General features: G+C 39.8%; 1 protein-coding gene across 10 annotated transcripts in view; it reads left to right on the top strand.

Moving 5' to 3' along the window:
- NRXN3 (neurexin 3) overlaps positions 1 to 23,788 on the top strand; it is a gene marked incomplete at its 5' end in the record, with an annotated part of 1,486,708 nt that overhangs the window by 1,243,264 nt on the left and 219,656 nt on the right. The window lies entirely within an intron of this gene.

Here is a 23,788-nt window from a genome sequence, read left to right as displayed (position 1 = left end):
ATGTGCTGGGGTTGCGGGCTCCATCCCCAGTAGTGGATGTGCAGGAGGCAGCCGATCAATGATTTTCATCATTGATGTTTCTATCTCTCTCTCCCTATCCCTTTCTCTCTGAAATCAATAAAAATATATTTTAAAAATAAAATAATCTTTCTATAGGGGATGCTATTATTTGGCATCAATTATTATGTGTAATTCTTGAATGATTTCTAAATCTAACTTATAACCATATTTCCAATTGTCTGACAAGGTATCTCTGTTGGAACTACCTTTTGGCATTTTATTGTGGCTTAAGTCTGCTAGCTACCTTTGATTCCATATGCTGCTTACCTTAACTGGATAGAGGCTGAAAATGGCAGGGATCAACCCTGACTAATCGCTCACCTTCAAACCAATGAGTGGCCAAGCCCTATTTAGTCAACATATGAAATGTATCTGGACTACAGTTTTTTCAGCCTTTCCATTTCTTACAAGGACTTTTCCAGTAGTTTCTGAACTAATACCCTTGTCTCTAAACTTACTCTTCTACAATCTGTTATTCACAAATCCCTCAAAGCTATATTTTTTAAATGGAATGATAACTTTGCTTCATTACAAGACTACTGAGACTCTCCATTGGCCAGAGGTAGTGGGAGAGAGCATGCCCAAGCACATGCCATCTCTTTGTCCTGTGAATCAACACCAAATACACCCTTTGAGCCTCATCTCCTACTTCATCGCCTCTTGAGCCCCAAGCTGGAATTATGCTTATCTTATCGTTTCCTCGTATCTTCTGCTCTTTTCAACCCCTGTGCTTTTTTCCCGTTACTCTTTCTACCTTGACAGGTTCTCTTGCGTACTTTGGATTAACTAATGTCTTATTCATATTTTCCTCTCAGAGAAGCATGATATTTGTTTCCTTACCTACATTTTTTAAATACCTAATTTATACATTCCTTATGGCTCTTATTACAGTTAGACCTTGTTTTATAATATTTTTTTTTCACATTTTCTCTTTTCTGAGGGGAAGTTAGGGCCCAAGTCTTTTTTATCTTTGTGTACCTTAACAGAGAAGATAGGCAATACATTTGGGGAGAAAAATCAATTTGATAATTAGTTGAACATGTTTCCTGTTAATGAAAATTTGATGAAATCAAGGGAAAATGAATGATCAGCATTTACTATACTCTAAGAGATACCTTTGTTCTTACAGGTGTTGGAATGGTCTGCTATAAAGGAGCGGGAGAGAGGAAATATAAATACAAATGAAAAATTCTTAGAACAATCTAATTTTCTATTATTATTTTTTCAATTATCTTCATGCCCCCCAAAGTTCATTCAAAGAACCTTTCTATTTTAATAAGATGAAACTGAGGTTTAAAATTCCACCCTAATCTAACCAGGTAACTGCATACCATTTGGAGTGGGGATAGACAAATAAAAACAAGCAAAAACTATTGCTTTTCTATCTCACTAGAGGCCCGGTGCACGAAATTTGTACACTTGGTGGGGGGAGGTGTCCCTCAGCCCAGCCTGAACACTTTCCAATCTGGAACCCCTCGGGGGATCTCTAACTCCCGGTTTAGGCCCGATCCTTGCCTAAACCAGCAGTTGGACATCCCTCTCACAATCTAGGACTGCTGGCTCCTAACCGTTCACCTACCTGCCTGCCTGATTGCCACTAACTGCTTCTGCCTGCCGGCCTGATAACCTCCTAACTGCTCCCCTGCCAGCCTGATTGACACCTATCCGCTCCCCTGATGGCCTGATCACCCCCACTGACCTCCTCTGCAGGCCTGGTTGCCCCAACTGCCCTCCCCTGCAAGTCTGGTCCCCCCAAACTGCCCTCCCCTGATGGCCATCTTGTGACAACATGGGGGCAGCATCTTGTGATGATGTGGGGGCAGCCATCTTGTGATGACGTGGGGGCAGCCACCTTGTGATGCAAGGGCGTGAGGGTCAATATGCATATTACCACTTTATTATATAGGATAGCAGAGGCTCTTTCTTTACTTTATCCTTAAAAACATAATATGATGTAATCTGCCCTTATGGTCTGATGAAGACTACACCTTTCTACTGAAGTATCGTTAACAAGCCATGTGGGTGACAAGGGGCCCACTTGTGTGTGGGAAGGGTTCAGTCCACTGTTCCCTTTGTAGTCACCTTGACTCCAGCCTTGATAGTCATCTAGGTACTCTGTCTTCAAGGAGATACCTGGGCCTATGTCAGGCTGAACTCTTAAGAACATTCTTTCAGACAGTACTTTCAACAAAAACATGGATAACATGATCATTTTCTTACCCATCATTCTGCATATCACTAAATGGTCCTAGAAGAGGAGTCCCAGGACCTGCACAGGATCCCCCTTTGGGCTTATTTGTCTCAACTTGATCCTTCCATCTCTGCATATGGTGTCAAATATTGCATAGCTCTGATGGGCATCTTTGTTGGCACCACAACCTTTGTGTGCCCAGGCTGCCCTCCCTGGTTGGCCAGAATAGGAGTGGGAGATAAATGGCCATTTGTTAACTAAAGAGATGGATCAAAGGGTATATCAGAGGATGCACACTGTCAAGTTCTTGGTTAATGGTGCCAGAATGATGGAGGGGTGCCATGATTTCCATAGTAGAAGAGGCCAGAACTCAAGGTTGCAGCTCTGTAGCTGTTGTCTGCTCTGGAATTAGCTAATGAGGCTCTCTGTGTGCACATTGGAAAAACTCCAAAACCCACTCAGGAGGGAAATTAGCAAATGTCTTTTTTTGTTTCCTCCAGATAAATCTTCATGATGAAATGCACAACCGTTCCACCTCTTCAATCTTCTCCCTTCTTTTTTCCCAGTACACACTCAATTACCATGAAGGCCAACAAAATAAAATTAAATTAGTTATTCCTTGTTTAAAAAATAACAATGGACACTTGAGATTAAGGATTAGTTAGAAGTAGCTGTGAGGTTCACAGTCAACAGGTGATATTCAAAGTATACCATATTCATGCAATCATTTCTGATGATTTCAACACGGGCTATTTATGTAACATATGGTCACCAGAAGCTGCTGGCATTGTCCGGACAGGCAAAAGTAGGACCAGTGATAATAACCTGACTCATTTCAATTAGGCTGGACCATCTTGTTGGATCACAATTACATTGTTCTCTAATAAGTATCTGCATAAATTTGATTTTTACAAAGTAGGATAATTCTCCCATGAGCTTTTACATTTCTGCTGATATTACTTTTTTTCTGTTCATGTTGGACTTTTCAATGAATGGATTGCAAGCAAGTATTTATTGAGCATCTACTATGTGCCATATAATATTCTGATTATTAGGAATGACAAGATGTTAAATTCAAAGTCATAGTTTCCAAGGAATGCAGTGCAATAGGGAAAATAAATGCTTAAAATATGTATGTGCCAGTGTTCTCAGAGCATTGTGGCATAATGGATTCACTGTTATGGAGTGTTAGAGAAAACAATGAGGAAGGGGATTTTAGCAGAAGCAGTTATGTTATAGATGCATATGACAATTTTTGCTGCTAGAAGTAATCCAGTTTGGTGAATTTACTTTGACAAAAGGGTGAATTTACTTTGACAGAAGAGTGAATATTTTTTTTTAAATAGACTTTATTGATTTTTTACAGAGAAGAAGGGAGAGGGATAGAGAGTTAGAAACATCAATGAGAGAGAAACATCGATCAGCTGCCTCCTGCAAACCCCCCACTGGGGATGCGCCCGCAACCAAGGTACATGCCCTTGACCAGAATTGAACCTGGGACCCTTTAGTCCACAGGCTGATGCTCTATCCACTGAGCCAAACCAGTTAGGCCAAGAGTGAATATTCTTTACGAAACTTTTGTTAAAGTTGTGCATGGATGTGTTTATATGTATGTGTGCATATACTCACTTGCATTTGTGCATGTGTATTTGTCACAATAAAATATATCTATGTTTGGACTTAGCAATCAAACACATTCGGAAGCTACCCATGTAAGTAATGGAGACAACAGAATTCAGAAGCAACATTTACATACATCTCATATACATATATTATTTTCTAAAATCATTGATGTAAAAGGATTATTATATTTATTAATGGTGAATAAATAGTACTTTCAGACAAAAAACAATGGAGTAGTAACAAAGACAGCTTTCCTGCTAGCCTTCAACTCACACTTCTATTACTTGGAAATAAATAAATATTCACCAGTGTGTGGCTTTTCAATTCCAGAGAGATAGAGGAGACTATATGTCCAATATTCCAGCTATTTTGGCAAAGCGTAACTTTAGAAGCCACCACAGTTGAAAGTAACTTTTTTTTTTTCCATGAATACATATTCTCTGGTGGGAAAATAGAATGTAGGTAACTCAGGCAAAGAGAATAAACTTTTTAAGACCAAAGGGAAAATAACAGTTTGAGCCATGTATGTAGATTTAATCCACGAAATCCCTTTTTATAGTATAGTAGGCTCTTAGATCCTGAAATCCCCCCTTACTTCCCAGGGGATCACTCTGATTATATTTTACTGCTATTGACAACTGATTTCAGTCATAAATATCCCTGGATCTTTTTACTTTCTTCCTTCTTTAAACTCAGTGCTCTTATTTTTGTCTTGACATTTGCTATAAAATTACTGCTAGATACAATAAAGGATTCTGGCAACAGCAAGGTTCAAAATTTTTACAACCAATATAATTTTTTTCTGGATGAAGTAATCGTAGAGAGGACAGTTAGAGAATTTGGTGTCTTTGGGGTAAAATCGCAATCTGTGTTGTCCTCCCTCCTATTTATATAAAGCTGTGAAATTTTAGGATTAGATTTGGATATGTGACAGTTGAGTGGTAGAGAGAGAAAGGGTTGGCAACACTGGCAAGAGTATTGGACATGATAAACTGATTTCTCTGGCCTTGATAGACATTGATACCAATCATCTTTTCCTTCTTAACTTAAAAATAAATAAAAATTAAAGTATACGTAGACTTCTCCTTTTAGAGCTCTCTATATCTTCATTGTATTCCCATCTGGTAGTGGTGATAAACAGAGGCTTTCTGCGGATAGGGATTGGAATCTGATGTCCATGAGTTTTTGTTGGTATTTGTTCAGCTGCTAACCTGCCTGGAACTGGATGGTGTCCAGCCAGCCCAGGCACCCCTGGTTTCCTATGTCATGGGGCAATATGTTAATGAATAAAAGTGCCAAATAGAAATGGGACACAATTCCAAATACATGTAAACTGAAAAACACCTCTTTTTATTTGTTAATTGTCTTTACTTCATATGCATTTAAAAATACTTTACGTAAAAATGTCAGGGACTTCATTGATAAAAGGTATTTATTGATCAGCCATTTCCAAGTTAGGCCTCATATTTTAAGACCCAATTCTGGGACCCATATGCTTCAAAATGTTCTCTGATATGACTGAGTTCACAATAATCTCTTTCTTCAATAGCACCATAATTTTTATTGACTCAGTTCCTCAAAGAGAGGCAATGAATCGTAGTGAAAAGAAAATTGAACTGCAAATTAGAAGACTCAGGCTCTAGTTCTTGATCTTTCTCATTCACATATTTGTTCACATAGTTCAACCTCTAGGTCTCCTTCACTGTGTTTCAGTGTGGTGAGTTTGTATGAGAAAATGTCTGCCACATAATACTGGACCAAAAGAGTGGCTCAAAAGAGTAATGATGGGTGTTCCAGGGATGTGCAAATGGGGAAACCATTATCGGCTGCTTTCCAAACTGGAAGTAACTCATCCCACTGAAAGAAGCTGAAGTCTTCTTGCTACAACCACAAGACCAGAATGTAGATCCCTTCAGAAAATAGGTCCTTTATATGAGCCTATTGGATAGCAGTTGTGGGGAGAAATCAATTAATAGGTTGATAAATATCTAAACAGAGATATCACTTTGGTAGTATATAGAAGGAAAGGATAATATTTATAATAAGATTTTGAAGCAGAACAGAAAATCCACCACATGCAATGAAAAAAATAAAACAAAACAAAATGAAAAATCAACTCTGACTGTACTAGTTAGGGACTATCACTAGATCCTTAATGAGCAGGAACTAGAGACTGATAATTCACCTGGCATCCCTTATTGATCCCTGTATATTACAATGTAGAGTAAATGGTAATAGTTTTGTCCTTCTTAGTGTGGATTCAATTGATTTTCATTGATTCATATAGTCATCAAATATTGATTGGACATACTGTATACCAGCTACCTTGCTGGCAGTATGGATGGCAGGTGAATAATCCAGACATGCAGTTTAACTTCATGGAGCTTACTGTGTAGAGAAATTTTGAAATTAAACTCAAAAATCACAAATTTTTTACATACATTATGCTGATGTTGTAGTCATGACCTAACTGTGAGAGTCAAGATCTTGATACCCAAAATATGGAAAAACCAAAACAATACTTAAAAAAATGGTATGCAATACACCTTAACAACTTCTTACAGAAGCATATTTTTATCTGGGTTTATTAGCAAGTACTGTTAAGTACTTAATAAACTTCAGGTGGCTGTATTAGGTAATTAACATGTGAATCATTTGCATGACTATTTAAATTTTATAGTGGTATTTAACAGTTCACATATTTATGGTCTTTTTTCCGATTAAATGCAAAATGAGAATGGATGAGAAAAGAAGAATGGGAGAGGAAGTAACAGTTGTTGATATGCCATGCTCTACAGCACTGGGCTTTAGACCTATGTTCCTTCATTTAAATATGAATATTAGGAAGCATTTATGATGCTCTTGGAATTCCCTTCACACTGTCTAGTATATTATTTTGCATTTTTAGGTGCTTCACAAATATTTGTGTTGATTGACTTTGTAATATAACAAAATTGAGTAGATTTTATTTTTCAATATACTCATATCCTTTCTTATTAGGCATGATAATTATTGCCACGTTGCTCTCCTCAAAAAAGCATAGCAAAGAAGTGGTTATTTTACACTAAAATCATTGGTGTTGTTGCTCACTCATTTCTCAAAGCCTTTCTGGAGCTAAAGACAAGTACAGTGCCCATTTATTCTTTATGCTGTGAGTTCTGGACTAAAAACTGTTGATGCCTGAAAATGGTGTAACTTCTTCCTTTGGAGAGAGCCATTTGCCTGTGAGATGTGATACAATCTCTTCCAGGAAAGGTTTTTTTTTTTTAAAAAAAAGGGGCACAATCAGCTGTTGGGTTGTTAGGAGTGCTACCAGGGGAAACACCAGGACACTTCACAATGGAATGAGTGGCTCAACTTTTGGAAAATCAAATTTAGGGTGAAGTTTCAGTTAGTACATTGCACCCTGGCTGGGAGGCTCAGTTGATTAAAGCACTGTCCCGTACACCAAAAGGTTGCAGGTTTGATCCTGGTCCAGGCATGTACTGGAAGCAACCGATCAATGTTTTTCATTCTTACTCTTTCCATTTGTCTCTCTCTCTCTCAAATCAATAAATATATATCCTCAGATGGGGATTAAAAACAACAACAACAAAAAAGAAAATACATTGCCAGCTGCTTAGATACTGTCCTTGTTTAGCCAAACAATTTCTCAGCTTCAAGTAGCAAAGAGATAGCTCACACTGGCCTTAGCACTGAGTTCTCTTTTTACAAGTAATTGACAAGGGTCATACGAGTTGAATAGGCATTGCCTAAAGATCTTTTAAAACCTCATTGGTTCCTAAATCCTAGCAAATTCTAAGAGAAACTAACCAACCAACTGAATGATGACTAATTCGCTAATGCTCAAATATACTTATTTCAAATAATATCTGTTGATGGCCTTTTGCCCACCAAGAGCTAGCTTCACAACATGCAGAGATTAATTAGAATAAGTTCTAAGTCCACCTTTCTTTTTAAGCTAGCAGGAAGTACACTAAACAATAGCTGGAATAAATATACTGAGGGGTCCAATAGCTGGTGATGCCTCCACTATACCACAGTTCAGTCCATCTACCACCAGACTTAGGTGAAATCACTCCCCCGCCATACTGCTCATGCTCTATTTTCTGATAGTAATTTGTACCCATTTTTTTTTTACTACTGTCAAAAGTATCTACTACTGTTGTTAACAATTTTAGAAGGAAGTAAATCCTCCAAAAATTCCTGACTTGAAATCTGATAGAAAACAGGGTGAATAGATAAGAGATCCTTCAAGGCAACTCACCTCTATGATTGAGACAGAACACACATATATAGACCCATATACTGGAGTACACACAAAGTGTGTGAAATAAGTAATTTCTTCAAGGAGAAGTACTAAGAGAAAGAGGTCCCAATGTTTGTTACTAGCCTTAGAAGAGCTTATTGCTTACTTATTTATCAATGAGAACAAAGCCCAATTAGTCTTTAATTCAAGGAAGAGAGACACGAGAGAAGAAATGGTCACAGTTGCCCTTTATGACTTATTTTCCCCCAATGTGAAGCATGGAAACTCACAATATTGGATTTTTGACTGGATTGTTTTCTTTCCCAGAGGCTGGCTCTGCAGAAGTCATTATCAGACCTTAGGAAGTAACAACTGATCTACCTCTGAATATAGATCCCTCTCCTTCCCTCTGCTTCTCCCTCATTGTTTTTACCTCCCCAGTTATTAAACTGATTGCATGCAAAATTAATTATCAGTCCTGTCACATCTTGCACTGCAAACAGTGGTCAGTATTGAATTATGGGGAACGCGAATGCAATTTTCAGCAGCCTAATTGCTTCTCCTGTATCCAGTGAAATGTTACATTAAATACCCATGGCAAGCAGATTGTATTCAATTTCCATAACAAACTGATGGGATTTCATTACTAGAATCCCTAGCATCTACTCACATGACTCTTTCATAACTATTCTAGCAGGCTGGTCTTAGATAAAGCAAATTCCTTTCCAAAGAAGCAGCTGCCTAGTGAGGTATTGATATGCCTTGTATCAAGTGGTCCATGACAGTGACAGATGACTAATGTGTTTCATAGACATTGATTGAGAGCTTCTACTGTCTGGTCCTCAAAAAGCTCAGGCTAAATATAAGGGAACACAAAATGTAAACAAATAACTATAGTAACTGTTTAATGTATATTTGATAGATGTATCTTTAAGATACCCTGGTAACTTAGAAGAAGCTGCAGTTGCAGAAAATGACTAAGATATTCACCAAAATATTAAAAGAGAAAAGAACACTTATGGTGGCTGAGGAAGGCTGAGTAGGAGTTCATTAGGCAAACATAATGGAGAAGGGCATTTTAGAAAAAAATATACTAATAACTAGCACTTATTGAGAACTTAATTCTGCTAGCCTTGGTTTGAAGGACATTAGCTATATTTTAAAACATTGACTCCTCATAGCAACTCTATGAGATATTATCTCCATCTTATGAATGAGGAAGCTGAGATACTGAAAGATTAAGAAACTTCCCCAGCTGTGATGGTTGATTTTATGTCATTTTGATTGGCCATGGGGTGCCCAGATTATATATCATTTTTGGGGTGTCTGTAAGGGTGTTTCTGGTTAAAATTAGTATTTGAATCAGTGAACTCAATAAAGTAGGTTGCTCTCCCCATGTGAGTGGGTATCATCCAATCCATTGAGGGTCTAAAAAGAACAAAAAAGCAGAAGAAGCTGGAATTTATTAAAGAAAAATCTCCTCTTCCTGGTTCTTATGCCTTTGGGTTTTGACTGAATTCCAGTACTGGATTTCTGGGATCTCCAGCTGACTTTCCAGCCTACATGATCATGTGAAACAATTCCTTATAAAATATACTTATATGATTTCTGTGGAGGACCCTGCTTAATACAGATATGAGTACTGAGAGTGGTTCTAAAGGAACAGATATTTTAAGTATGGGTTTTCTAAATTGGTTCTGAGGTTTCTTGTATTGGCTCTCTAATCTGATTAGATTTAAGGATGTTATTGACTTTTTTTCCAGTAGTAAAGAGAAAACCGATAGTCTGCAGTATGTGCAATTTATAGAGAGTCCCAATATATCTCCATTGGATACTTCTAGTCAACCACTTACAAGGAGAAAAGAGCTAGGTGACTCTCTATATGTTACTTTCTAATATTTTTGGCAAAATAAAAATATAATGGCATGGGTTGCCTGCTACATAGCTAACAGATAATAGTGCAAGAATTCAGATTTAGCAATATGAAGTCACAGTTAAGCAAGGAAGACAGATCTAGATCATTAGGGTCATATTGGTCATACCAGAGGATTATAGTTAATCTTTGGGCAGTGAGGAGCTAAAATATATTTTTAAAGTAATGGCAAAGTCAGATTTGCATTGTAGAAGTATTATTGTGTAAGTACCTAGGAAGATTGGTGAAAGGTAGCCAGACCCCAAATTGGGTTTTAGTAGTCTTACTATAACTAGGCAAGAGATGATGTAAATGACACTGAGCCATGGGAGAAGCATCCCATGCAGTGAGGAAGAGACAATATATGAGAGAACTATTTTAAAGGTGCATTTGACACCACTTGGTAATAGATTGAAGTAATGGATATAGGATTAGAATCAGTCAGTCTACCATGGAATCAGTGCAGATCAGCCATAGGAATTCATAAACCTATATATCAGCACATGGCAGGAGTTTAGATAGTTTTTTGTTTGAATAGTCAAACTCCCTTGTTTTATAGAAGAGGAAAGAAGGTCTGGAGAGATTGAAGTGATTTGTCTCACATCACTTAGCTACTTTCTTACAGATTGAAATCCATGCCTCCCATTTCCATTTGTTTTGGATCATGACACCTTTAAGTAATAGCCAATTCCCTTCTCACTGGGAGAGAATCCTTAAACTGAGTCCTGACCTAATTTGCCTGAGACAGTCAATTATTATATGGGACACTATCATGCACTGCCCAATTCTTTCTCTTCCCTCCCCTAGGATGCACATGCTCGGCTGCTAGGAATGTGTGCAGGCTATTGACTGCTCTCAGCTGGGTACCTCTCCAGAAATTACTCTCTGCTGAAGGAAGTTACCTGTGGCTATTTGGACTGTTGAAGAATTTTGAGTTTCAGGATTAGTCTTTTGGGTAATGTGAAACCATAAAGGTATTTTGAGCAGAGAAGTGATGTCCTGGAGACATATTTAAACATATGTAAGGATAAGTGAGAAAAGAGAAGGAATAGAGGGAAAGTTAATTATGATACTACTACTGTGATGTTATAAGGACTTGTATGAACGTGGACACATTTTTAAAGGAAGAATTCACCTGATGGGGTGGCTGATTAGATTTTGGGGGGAAAAAAGAGAGATTCATGCCTAAATGATGGAAAATTGGTGGTGCCATATCCAAAACTAGGTTGTTAATTTAGAGGGTACTGGCTTTAGGGGAAAGATAAAAGTGAAGTTCTTTTTTTCTGATATTTGAGATGGTAGAGAAACAGTCAAGCAGAGATATCTGGGAGGCAGTTGGACATGGAAGATTGGAGTTCAAGACCAAGAAAGTGGAGAAGAAAGAGGTTGTAGAAGATTTTTTCTATGGAGAGAATCGTTGAAGTCTTGAGAATAAATGAGATTTAAAGGCAATAGGAAGTAGATGGAGATAAGGTCAGGGGATGACACTCAAACATTGGGAGAAGTCTATATTTAGAAGGTGGTAGGAGAAAGCAAAGGCACTTTATGAGAAAAAAAAAAAGCAACTGAAGAAGAGGAAGGAGCAGAAAAGAATCTACAGGAAAGAGAGCATTTCAGGATCCAAGGAGTGATCAGCTCTACTCAGATACCAAAGAGAAATCAGTAAAGCAAGTACTATTAGGATTTGTTTTTCTCCCCTGTATAACAAATAATGATGATTATTATGAGGTACAGTTTTGAGGATGAAATGAAATCATGTATATTAATCATTTAGCCTGAGACTCGGGAGAAGACAAGGATTTAGTCAATAGTATCTGCTGTTGAAAATATTAGAATTACTACTCATCACCCAGCTATGCTGTTTTCCCAGTTACACATTTGAGTAAGATGCAACTCTCACTTTCAAAGACATTGATGTCAATACAAAGAAATGGTACAAGCAGGTAAATACTATTTTAATGGTATTGGCTCTATGAGGAAGATGCATACACTGTAGAAAGAGGCACTGAGAGAAAGAGGTAAATACTTTGTGAGTTTTTTGTCAGATACAAATGATAGAATTAGCCTTCCATATTAAATTGTGCCCGTGGATATAAAATTTGCTGAGCCAGTTCATGGAGTATTGAATCTGTATAATTATGATGTTCCTTTGCTTATACTTGAAGGGACAAACTCTTGGGAGAGAATAGCCAAGATCCAGGGTCTGACATTTTTCCTTTGTGCATAGAATTCTCATTTACTTTTTCTACAGTAAATAAATTAGAATGACTTTGAATAATGGGCATTTTTTTTGGTAGCCTAAAGAACAGTTGATCCTTAAACCCAATTTACAAATTAGGAAAACAAATAAATTATAGCATGGCTAAATCCAACACCTTCTCAGGACTACAGTTTGCTCTTCATGGAATGGGTCATTGAACCCTTGCCTGAATCCAGGTTTTCTCAAACTTTCTACTCAAAGTGTACTCTGACCTGCAGCTTGGGCATTACTGGGATAGTTGTTTCAATTGCAGAAGCTCTGACTTGCTCCAGGCCTAGGGTGTCAAAATCTGCACTTTGGCAAGAACTTTAGGAACAGACAATGTGGAGTTGAGAGGAACTGGGCTAGAATACTATATTAGGGATGAGGAATTCAACTACATTCCCCATGTGCTCCAGTGTTACTAATGGTGATGTTAGAGCATCATGAAGCAATCTTGGATTATGGTTTCACTTATAGTCCATGTGGTGGAGGTCACAATTAGAACAAAGTACCTCTGCTTTTCTTTTCTTTTCTTTTTTTTAAGAAAGGAAGCAATTCTTTTTTTTTTTAATATATTTTATTGATTTTTTACAGAGAGGAAGGGAGAGAGATAGAGAGTTAGAAACATCGATGAGAGAGAAACATCGATCAGCTGCCTCCTGCACATCTCCCACCAGGGATGTGCCCGCAACCCAGGTACATGCCCTCGACCGGAATCGAACCTGGGACCTTTCAGTCCGCAGGCCGACGCTCTATCCACTGAGCCAAACCGGTTTTGGCACCTCTGCTTTTCTTATCTGAGTTATATGATATGGGTTCACAAAAATGAACATTTTATTGTAATAGATTAAATATTTATGTCCTTTCAAAATTCATGTTAAAACATTGCCCCCCAAGGTGATGATATTAGGAGTTAGGGCCTTTGGGCAGTGATAAGGTCATGAAGGTGATGCTCTCATGAATGGGATTAGTGCCCTAGCCCCTTCTCCACATGAGGTTACAGTAAAAACAACTGTATAGGAAATAGACTCCCACCAGACATTAAATCTGCACATTGATCTTGAACTTCTTAGCCTTTAGAACTGTGAGAAATACATTTCTGTTGTTATAAGCTATGGTATTTTTTTATAGCAATCCTAACACCAGAGACACTGACCTTTTAATTACAGGGTAGGAAATGATTGTTTCACCACTGGAAAGTGCTTCTAGACTCAGAATCAAGTAAAACCTGGAGAGTCTTTCCAGAACTCAGAAATATTGTCAAAGAGCTTCATAGATTGTTCTATCACTTGCTAACTGCATGACTTTAGTCATTTTCCTAACCTCTCTAAGTTTAAGTTTTCTTTCTTTTATTACTGATTTCAGAGAGAGGAAGCGAGGCAGGGAGAGAGAGAAACTTCAGTGATGAGAGAGAATCATTGATGGGCTGCCTCCTGCACGCCCCCTCCTGGGGATCAAGCACACAATCTCAGCATGTGCCCCAGTTGGGAATCTAAGGGTGACTTCCTGGTTCATGGGTTGATGTTCAACCAGTGAGCCACACTGCTGGGCATCTTACATTTTCTTAATCATAGAATGTGGATAATTATTGTACCTGTATCATACTGTTGCTAAAAGTTAAATGAGCGAGGGTATATGAAGTAGTTAGCACAGTGTCTGGGTACCAGTGAGAGCTCAATAAATATTACTTGTCTATTATCATATAGTTTATTATTATTTAATTATAATTGAGTATTTATTATCCAATCTCTTATACAGGAACAGTAAAGACTTCTGATTACTTTGAGAAAAATACAATAATTTAAATTTAATTGATATTGACAAATACCGTGATATTAGAAATTCAGATAGCACTTAGGAATCTATTTTCTTAGTCTCTATTCTGTGGCCTGTAGTTCTATTTATTCTTTTCATCTCAGCCACATTAGAGGCACAGTATCCCCCTCTTTCTCAAGGATGTGCCATCACTCATCATCCCCACCCTATGCCAGTGCCTTTACAGCTGCGAAAGCAGGTCTGAACAGATGAATGCAGCAGCACATGATCACATGTTTACTCTCCTTCGCCACAATTAATCTTACTTTACATTTCCTAGGAACACATTTTAGGATAGAAATGTCTGTATTCCATTTATAGTTCGTCAATTATCTAGTTTATTCTCTGTGTTTTTACAATCTAATTAAACTTAGGAATCAACTTAGTTCAAGGCATGGCAGCTGTGGAAACGTGGTTTATTTGCTCTGAATGAAAAAGGACATGCTGGCGCAGCGTCTTTTCCTTTTATGACTACGTACGACTGAGAATGAGCGCGGGCAATCTTCTGGCCCCAATATAAAATTCTTCGGTTATGCCACCATAGTCAAAATGGGATAACAGACAGTACCCAAGTATATTTGCCGGGAGGAAAATGCCAGTCAATGCTCTCCTGGAGGTCTCATTTAGAATATTAATTCTGAACTATTGGCCTATCACTCATGAACTACCATTTCCAATACCTTTTGACTCCCTTGATGAGATTGGAAGAAACTCTTAGCTTGCTTCTTCTAAAAGACCATATATATATATATATATATATATATATATATATATATATATAACCATAAAAGAAATCCTTAAGGCCTTTAGCTCATATGTTCTTCTTCTACTGCAGAACACTAGAGCATTTCTGTTTTATTGATTGTATTTAGTTTTTGTTGTTGTTGTTGTTGTTTTTAATATATTTTATTAATTTTTTTACAGAGAGGAAGGGAGAGATATAGAGAGTTAGAAACATCGATGAGAGAGAAACATCGATCAGCTGCCTCCTGCACATCTCCTACTGGGGATGTGCCCGCAACCCAGGTACATGCCCTTGACCGGAATCGAACCTCGGACCTTTCAGTCTGCAGGCTGATGCTCTATCCACTGAGCCAAACCGGTTTCGGCATAGTTTTTATTCTTCTTCCATCCACACCTTGCCTGCAGATGTTTTTGTTTAGATGCCTAACCTCCCATCATGACTGCTATTCATCTACTAAAGATGAGGATTGCCTTTTGTCAGCTCCATGACCCATAACAATGATTGGGTGTAGAGCAGGTGATCTGGCAGATGTTGTATTTGCCACATGGCTAAGCCACTGATGAAGATTAAAAATGTTAAAAAACTAACTAAGAGCCACATGATGCCCTCACAATATTGTTCCCTCACATGGAGCTTTAAAATTATGTGGTCTAGCCCTGGCCAGTGTGGCTCAGTTGGTTGGAGCATCATCCTTTCAACCAAAAGGTGGTGGGTTCAATTGCTGGTCAGGGCACATAGCCAGGTTATGAGTTTAATTCCCAGTAAGGGCACATATGGAAGGCAGTTTATCAGTGTTTCTTTTCCACATGGATCTCTCTCTCTCTCTCTCTCTCTCTCTCTCTCTCTCTCTCTCTCTCTCTCCCTTCCTCTCTCTAAAACCAATACATCAATCAATAAGTATGTGTACAAAATGGTTTTTTCTAAGGCTAATATCAGTTACATTTTCAAAAGTTTCAGTGTGACTTCATAAGTACACAGGAAGACCAAAGGGTGATGGGAGAAAGTGTTTCAATTCGTGGTTTTACTACTGACTCATTGTATATGCCAGTTTGGGATTTTACTTTATATTCCATTTCCAAAGTGGGATACACTGCTGTTCAAGTCAGTTAAGTCTTCATATTCTAAATAGCTTCCCTCTGAAACCTCTAAGATTCCCTTTGGCCTTTGGGTGGACCTGAACCTGTCCTTCTATTCCCAGCTGTGCTATGAATCCAGTGTTATAGACACACATCTATGTATACCCAACACAGCTATGTTACACTACAGAGCAGGATGAGCAGCTCAAGCTTGGCGGTGACCCTGTTCTGAATTCAAAGTCCAGCTTTGCCACTTTTCAGCTCCATAGGCTATGGGCAGGTAACTGAAACTCTGACCCATAATTCTTCACCTATAAAGTAGAGATGATAGTAATGCATGTGAGGATTAAATGAAATGCAATTACGAAGTTTGTGTGAAGTACCAAGTATAATGCTAGCTCTACATTGGTATGAAGTAAAAAGTTATTTTCATTACTTAGTTTACATGTCTGGCTCAGTAGTGCCTTATAACTGTGAGATTATATTCCAATTTTGTGTCTCTATAAAAGCACAGTGTTGTGCATTTAGTAGTTTAATGAATAGTATATGAATAAATGTATGAGCTATTAAATAATCACTTTGAGTTTATAATTGGCCAAAGTAGCAATTTTCTTATAGACGTTTTTCCCTTGGAGACTATTCTTTATGATGGTCCTTGTGCTAATACTAGAGTTGCCTACGCTAGATCTAAAAGACAGCCTATGGCCCGGACTCCCTGGCAGTGCCTAGGATTGTCATGGATCTCAGTTATAGTCCTTCATTCACTAGTTCACTGCCTCCATAGGCATTTTCCCATCTTTTTCGCCTCTGAAATAGCCCACATGCTTAATTTCCTGATGCTTATCATACTTTTAAGTTTTCTCTCTTTCCATAAGAATAGCAACTGGAATATGGCAAACGTTTGGTGAACCCCCATTTTTCTCACATCTTTAGCTCAGAAACTTCGTTATTCTGCACATGTGTGGACTTGCAAACATTGCAGTGTTGAACATTATTGCAATTTTACATTTGCTCTTATTGATCCATTATTTATTTAGGGCAGAAATAATCTCTCACTCAGATTTATTTCTTTATGCCCTGCTGCCTCTTTGTGAACTAGCCACTTCCCTAGAGTGTTTACACCTCTGACTTTCTCAGCACCTTTATCCCTGATAATATACCTTCATTCCAAGGTTTCTAGATGATTCAGATAGGGTAATAGTTCTATACAAATCGTGGTTAAGGATTATTATTTTACATCTTCAATAAATAAGGAAAGGAAAAGGAGTGATGCAAAGTGGTAGGAAGATAAGTAAAGATGAATGGCTTGGATTGGCCAATTATCAGACCACCTAGAGTTTACAGGTAGCTGTCTGATTAGATAAACTGGAGAAGGAATAAGAAAAATAGAAGCAGCCTTGGCTGACTCCTGTACATATATGGGATATAAGATAATGACACATGGATGTAGTAATAAAGTACATCTCTTTTGGAAGTTGTATCATCCTATCTAATAAAAGAGAAACATGGTAATTAGCCATAACTCCGCTACCCTTCCCATTGGAAAATCAGGGCAATATGCAAATTAACTGCCAGCCAAGATGGTGGCAGGCAGCCAGGCCACTTGAAGCGAACATGAGGCTTGCTTGTTTCAGTGACGGAGGAAGCCAACGTTCCCCGCCTGCCACTGCCAGCCTCTGAGCTTGCAGTTTGAAACATTGTTACAAATATAGAAGCTAAACAAAACCCCAGAAACCTGCTTTCAGCCAGCTGGGATCTCAGAGCTGGAGTTGAAACAATGTTTCAATTATAGAACCCAAACAAACCAGAAACCTGCTTTCAGCAGCCGAGGCCTCAGAGCTGGAGCCAAGCCTCAGAGCTAAAGCTGGCCCAGAATTTTAAAAAAAGAAAAAAAAAAGGAGCAGTTGGGATCTTCAGCCACCCGCCTGCCTGAAAACAGCCCTCAGCCCCTCATCCAGACTGGCCAGGCACCCCAGTGGGGACCCCCACCCTGAAGGGGGTGTGACCAGCTGCAAACAGCCATCAGCCCCTGACCCAGGCTGGCCAGGCACCCAAGCAGGACCCCCACCCTGATCCAGGACACCCTTCAGGGCAAACCAGCCGGCCCCCACCCATGCACCAGGCCTCTATCCTATGTAGTAAAAGGGTAATATGCCTCGCAGAACCGGGATCAGCGGAGCCACAAGGCCTCCTGGCGCCAGGATCAGTGTGACAGGGGGCAGTGCCCAAATCCCCTGATTGCCCTGCTGCTCTGTGTGTGACAGGGTGCGGGGCCACAACCTCCCTATCTGCCCTGCTCTGTTCGTGACAGGGGAAGGCGCCCCAACCCCCTGATCAGCCCTGCTCTGTGCCTGATAGGGGTGAGCTCCCCAACCCCCTGATCACCCTGCGGCTCTGTGTGTGACAGGGTGTGGCGCCCGAACACCGCCCCCCCCCCCCCCCATGGGCCCTGCTCTGTGTGTGACAGGGTAGAGCCATAACCTCCCCATCGGCCCAGCCCTGAGTGTGACAGTGGAGTCGCCCCAACCCCCTGATCGGCCCTGCTCTGTGGGTGATAGAGGGTAGTGCCCCAACCACCCCCCACGGGCCCTGCTCTGTGTGTGACAGTGAGCGGTGCCCCAACTCCCCTATCAGCCCTACTCTGTGAGTGACGGGGGGAGCTCCTCAACCCCCTGATCAGCCCTGCTCTGTGCCTGACAGGGGGGAGCTCCCCAACCCCCTGATCGACCCTGCTCTGTGCGTGACAGGGTACAGAGCCCCAACCCCCCTGTTGGGCCCTGCTCTGTGAGTGACAGGGGGCAGCACCCCAACCCCCTGATCTGCCCTGCTCTGTGCATGACAGTGGGTGGCGCCGCAACCTCCCCATCGACCCTGCCTTGAGTGTGACAGGGGGCGGTGCCCCAACCCCCCAATCGGCCCTACCCTGAGCGTGACTGAGGGTGGCAGTGCAACCTCCCGATCCGCCCTGCTCTGTGCATGATGGGGGCGCCGCCTCAACTCCCCAATCAGCCCTGCTCTGAGCCCGACCAGGGGCTGCACCTAGGGATTGGGCCTGCCCTCTGCCACCCAGGAGCAGGCCTAAGCCAGCAGGTCATTATCTCCTGAGGGGTCCCAGACTGCGAGAGGGCACAGGCTGGGCTGAGGGACCTCCCCCCTCCTCCCCGAGTGCACACATTTTTGTGCACTGGGCCTCTAGTCTATAATAATAATAATGTAATATGCTAATTAGACTGGACATCCTTCTGGATGTCCTTCTGGATGAAGCCACAGCAGCGGGGGCTGAGGCAGAGGAAGCAGAAGTGGCAGAGGCCCCTGCTGCAGCAGCAGAGGCCAAGCCCCTTGCACGAATTTCATGCATCAGGCCTCTAGTGTAGCAATAAGATGTAAGTGTTCTAGTTTTCAAAATGGCAATTATTGACTTTTCCAGCCTCTTCTTGAGGTGAGTTCCTCTCCAGTTGGGTGATGATGGAAATACAGGGTTTGCTAAGAGTTACAAAATATCTTTAGCCATTCTGGGAAGAGATCCTTTAGATTATTGGACTTTGCCACCTCAACAATATTATCAATTTGCAATGGCTCACTAATAGCCAGGGGTGGGGAAGGGGCATTTTAGGCAACACAGCCTTCATTCATTTATTCTTGTATCAATTCAATTATATATTCAATGTATATCAGATAGAATGGGTCACATTGTGATATTAGCATTTACTGTCTCTGTGATAGTAGGTATGATTATTAACCTCATTGGACTCCAGTGGCTTCCTTTGTAAAGTCTGAGCAGTAAGACCAACTCTCCAGGTTATTAGAGGATCAATGAGGTGCCATATATAAAGCTTTTAGGGTGCTCACATGTAGGAGGTGCTCAAGGGACAGTAGCTGAAAAGAATGTTTCTTACTTTTTTTAGATAGTGTATGGAGTGACATTTTTTCACTGTAGGAAATGATTACAAGTGTGCAATCTTAATAATGGCATTTTAAAATTCCATTGTAGGATTTAGAAATTCTGAGGAATTGAATCTTGTCCTTTTTATTACCACATTAGACCAAAAAGTAGGTTTCCTTTTAATAGATCTACTAATAGAGAAGAAAACTAGTGCTGAAATTTGTTTGGGATACAAAATAATGGAAAGTTCATAGGCAAATGCTTGACATAGGAAACTGTTTTTTCCATAAAGAAAATAGTTTAGAGGTTTTATTTTTTATTTATTTATTTTTTTTTGCAAAAATTTATGCAGAGTTTAATAACATAGAAGAGGGAAGGTGTGTCATTCATATTTTAAATCCAAACTGAGCAGCTCACTTTCATAGAAACTGATAATGTTGGTGACATCACACTGATAATCCCTAACATCTTTCCTTCTGACTGGGTCTATGGTGAGGGTTCTGTTGCTCCAGGACAGCTTCATGCTGTTACGACTCATGTTATTGAAGAACCACTGGGTGAGGATCACAGTTGAGTAGCAGGTCAGGACCACAGCATTCTCATGCCCTGTGACTGTGGTTTTGCTCTCTAGGAGGGTGGGCACTCTTGTGGGCTCTCTTTTTAAATAAATCATTAGGCAATAAAGGTGGCCCAACCCAGTCTTCATGATCTTGGAAGTGGAGAAGTTCCAGCTAAATGACTTTTCAGTCTAAAAGGACTTTATTTCCTGGCCATGTTTTTTTCATAAAGAAAATAGTTTAGAGGTTTTAAAAATTAGTCTAGGCTCTCACTTCTGTGGAAAATTGGAAATAATGTCTTATTCTTATATAAATGATCAAGAATTATGGACTGAATTTCTATGACTATCCTTTTTTAAGTTCCACATTTCTGACTCAGAGATTTTTGCCTCCCAAAGACTGGCCCTGAGGATTTTTATTAGGTACAAACTAAAAGGTGTTGTTTTTCCTCATATGGTTCCTGTGATATTTTTAGAAGTATCACTTTCTTTCTAATTTATCAATTCTGTGAATCTTTGAAATATCTATTATCTCTAGATGATGTCTGTTTCCAACCAATTTGAAGATTCTTTTGATTAGATTTTGCAGGAGATTTTGGGAGGAAGGGTTTTGAATTAACCCAGGTCCTTTGCAGGCCAGACCTCACCTGTCCAGGCGAGGACAGGTACTAGAAGGGTGGAGGAGAATTATGTTCTACAGCCCTTTGACAAGCCTAGTAATCATATGGCAGAGCCAAGTCTGCTGCTAGAAGAACACTAGCAATTAACAGATAGATAGAGTAGGTTCCTATGATCAGGCACGAATTAGGTCAAAAGTCTGGAATATTACCATGAAGAAGGAAGATTTACCAGAAAAAGTCATTAGACATGTTCTATAAGGCCTCAAAACTGTTGTAATTGGTGGAAATTGCAGCATTTCCAAGAATTATTAGATATTGAAAGATCTTTTTATAGGAGAGTGAGTTCCTTACCATTAAAGATACTGAAGAAAAATGGTTATTGCAGGAATTAACCAATCAGATACAGTTGCTTTATTAAGATTTCTGTTGTCTTAGAGATTCAATGATTGTTCAACTGTTTTAGCATTTTTCTTTAATCTTTTTTTCAGTAGAAAGTTGTTCTCTCACATATCAGTATGGTTTCCTCTATCTCAGTACCGCTTTCTCTTTGGAAGTTATGGGAAATTACAGAAATTCAGAGAATTTAAGAATGGTGGCTAATTAATATATTATTCTCAGGGAAATATCCTCAGATAACAAAAAATGCTCAAAACTGAATTGGGGGCTGCATTTATTTTAGTATCATTTTGTTTTCTTCTACTTTGTTAAAGAGAGTGAGGGAGAAAGTGGGCAAGAAAGGGAGATCAGATTTAATTTCCCAATGAAAGGGAAAAGAAATGATAAATTGAATTATTAAAATAAATGCACCACTGTGTGGGGTTGTTATGGTCACGTAGAGTCCTCATCTTCCCTTATGTCTCACTGACTTTCTGCTGGTTCTGAATATCACCTTCCTCAACAGTATCACCACACAACTGTTAGACATCCTTATATGTCACAATGTTACCGCCCTTCCTCTTCTACTATTCCAGCTTGGAGAGTTTACAGAGCTCTAGTTAATTAATGTTGAACCTTTCGGGTCATCTATGAATCTTGGCAGGGTGACAGGGGACTCGAATTTAATTAAAAGCACAAGCTATGTGGGATCGTGAGTCTCAGATTCCAGGAGGTTGACAGTCACTATATGGAAGCGGCTGGTAGGAGGTAAGCAGGGTGGCAAAGGGTACAAGGACTGACAGAAGGTGATATCCCAAGGCCCAAATAAGGAAGAAGAACAGAGAGACTGTGAGATCCAACTGAGCTTCGTCAAAGGCATGGTAAAGGGTGTGTGTGTGTGTGTGCGCGCGCTCAGAGTGTACACACTGGCTTGGAGGTAGCAACCCTTTCCCTTGTTAGAAACTTGATGATGGCAGCAACAAAGCCTAGGCAGGGGATCATTAAAGAGCAGGGGGCTAGCTAATGAAATGAAAATAACTTTAAAAGGATGAAAAGAAATTGTTGTTAACACACCATGTGCTTAACCTATGAACCCAGCTGCTGTGGCAACATAATAACACAGAGTCAGCTCCTGCAATGCAGATAAGTTGCTTCCTGGGTGGAAGTGGGGCTCCTTGGGAAAAGATTAACTTTTCTGTCCACAGGGGCATGATTTAACTCAATGGAATAGTAATTTGACAAATGGCACCATTGTGGTCCAAAGTGAATGCTTGCTAGTTTCAACCAGAAGGGTATGTACTGAAAAACCATGAAGAAAATCATTCTTTGACTTTTTTTCTCCTCTCAGCATAAGCACAACTCTGAGCCTGCTCACTTTTGAGAGTTCCAGCAATGGAAAGAAAGCTCAGATGTTTGGTGAAGTGGGACTCACACCCAGCAGACTGAGCCTAGTTCTCAAAGCATTTCTCCAGGGGAGACTGCTGACTGGCTTGGCTCACACTGGGTTGGAAGGTTTTGACTGTTCTTTTCATTTTGGTCCACAGGTTTCAAGTTAAAAATAAAAAGAGTTTCTTCTACTTGGAACTAAGTTAGTCGAGATGGTGAAATTGAGGTTTGGTGGACATTTGCATACCTAATTATACATGACCTTGTGTGTGTTGCTAACATTAATTCATTTCTCTTCACTGAGTTGTTGGTAAACATCGTAGCTAGGTAAGGCTGAGGGAATTTTCACATTTCTGGATGTTATGGGATTCCTGTTCCCCTATTTCTTTACGTGTCATACACTGATTCTCATTTAAGCCCCAGGCCATTTTGCAGGACAATATTTCTCCCATAAATAAGAAATTTAGACTGGAGCCAAAAGAAGCTCTATCTCTCTACTTGCAATTATTGCTTACTATTCAAACCTTATGCTCAAAGTTCTCAATACGTCTATCCCTTGCTATTGTGGTTCGTAATCTCTCCTTGTAGAGATGTATTCAGACCTGGGGATGCTTGAATTGAAAGAGAGTAACTCTCTTTTGGTATGTGCTCAGCAGGATCCCACTACATAAACTGTCTTCCTGCTAGAAACTGCAGGAATAGGAGACAAATTTTATACCAACCTGGCTTCAGCCAAGGAAAGAACACCAATCTCTGAGTAATGTACCAGCTAAGAAGATCTCCTCTAGTGTGCTAAAGTCATGCATTCACTGGGTCCTTTACTTACTGAGTGCCTACTGTGTTTCTTCTGAAAGGGCTCTAAGGGGAATAGCACAAGACAAGGTCTCTGTCCCCATGTATGGCATATTCTAGTGAGAAGAGGCCGATGATGCTCAAATAGGTAAACTATAAATCACTTGCCAATAGCAATATGTGCTGGAGAGGAGAGGATCAGAATGAGGGCAGGGGTACTTTTTGGTGGTTGGAAAGAAGATACATCTCTTTTGAAATCTGAG

The sequence above is a fragment of the Myotis nattereri genome (genome assembly GCF_964212035.1).
Source record: "Myotis nattereri genome assembly, chromosome: 1".
In the NCBI taxonomy this organism is placed as follows: domain Eukaryota; kingdom Metazoa; phylum Chordata; class Mammalia; order Chiroptera; family Vespertilionidae; genus Myotis; species Myotis nattereri.
Note: the sequence above shows the minus strand (reverse complement) of the source record. Positions and strands in the feature narration are given on the sequence as shown.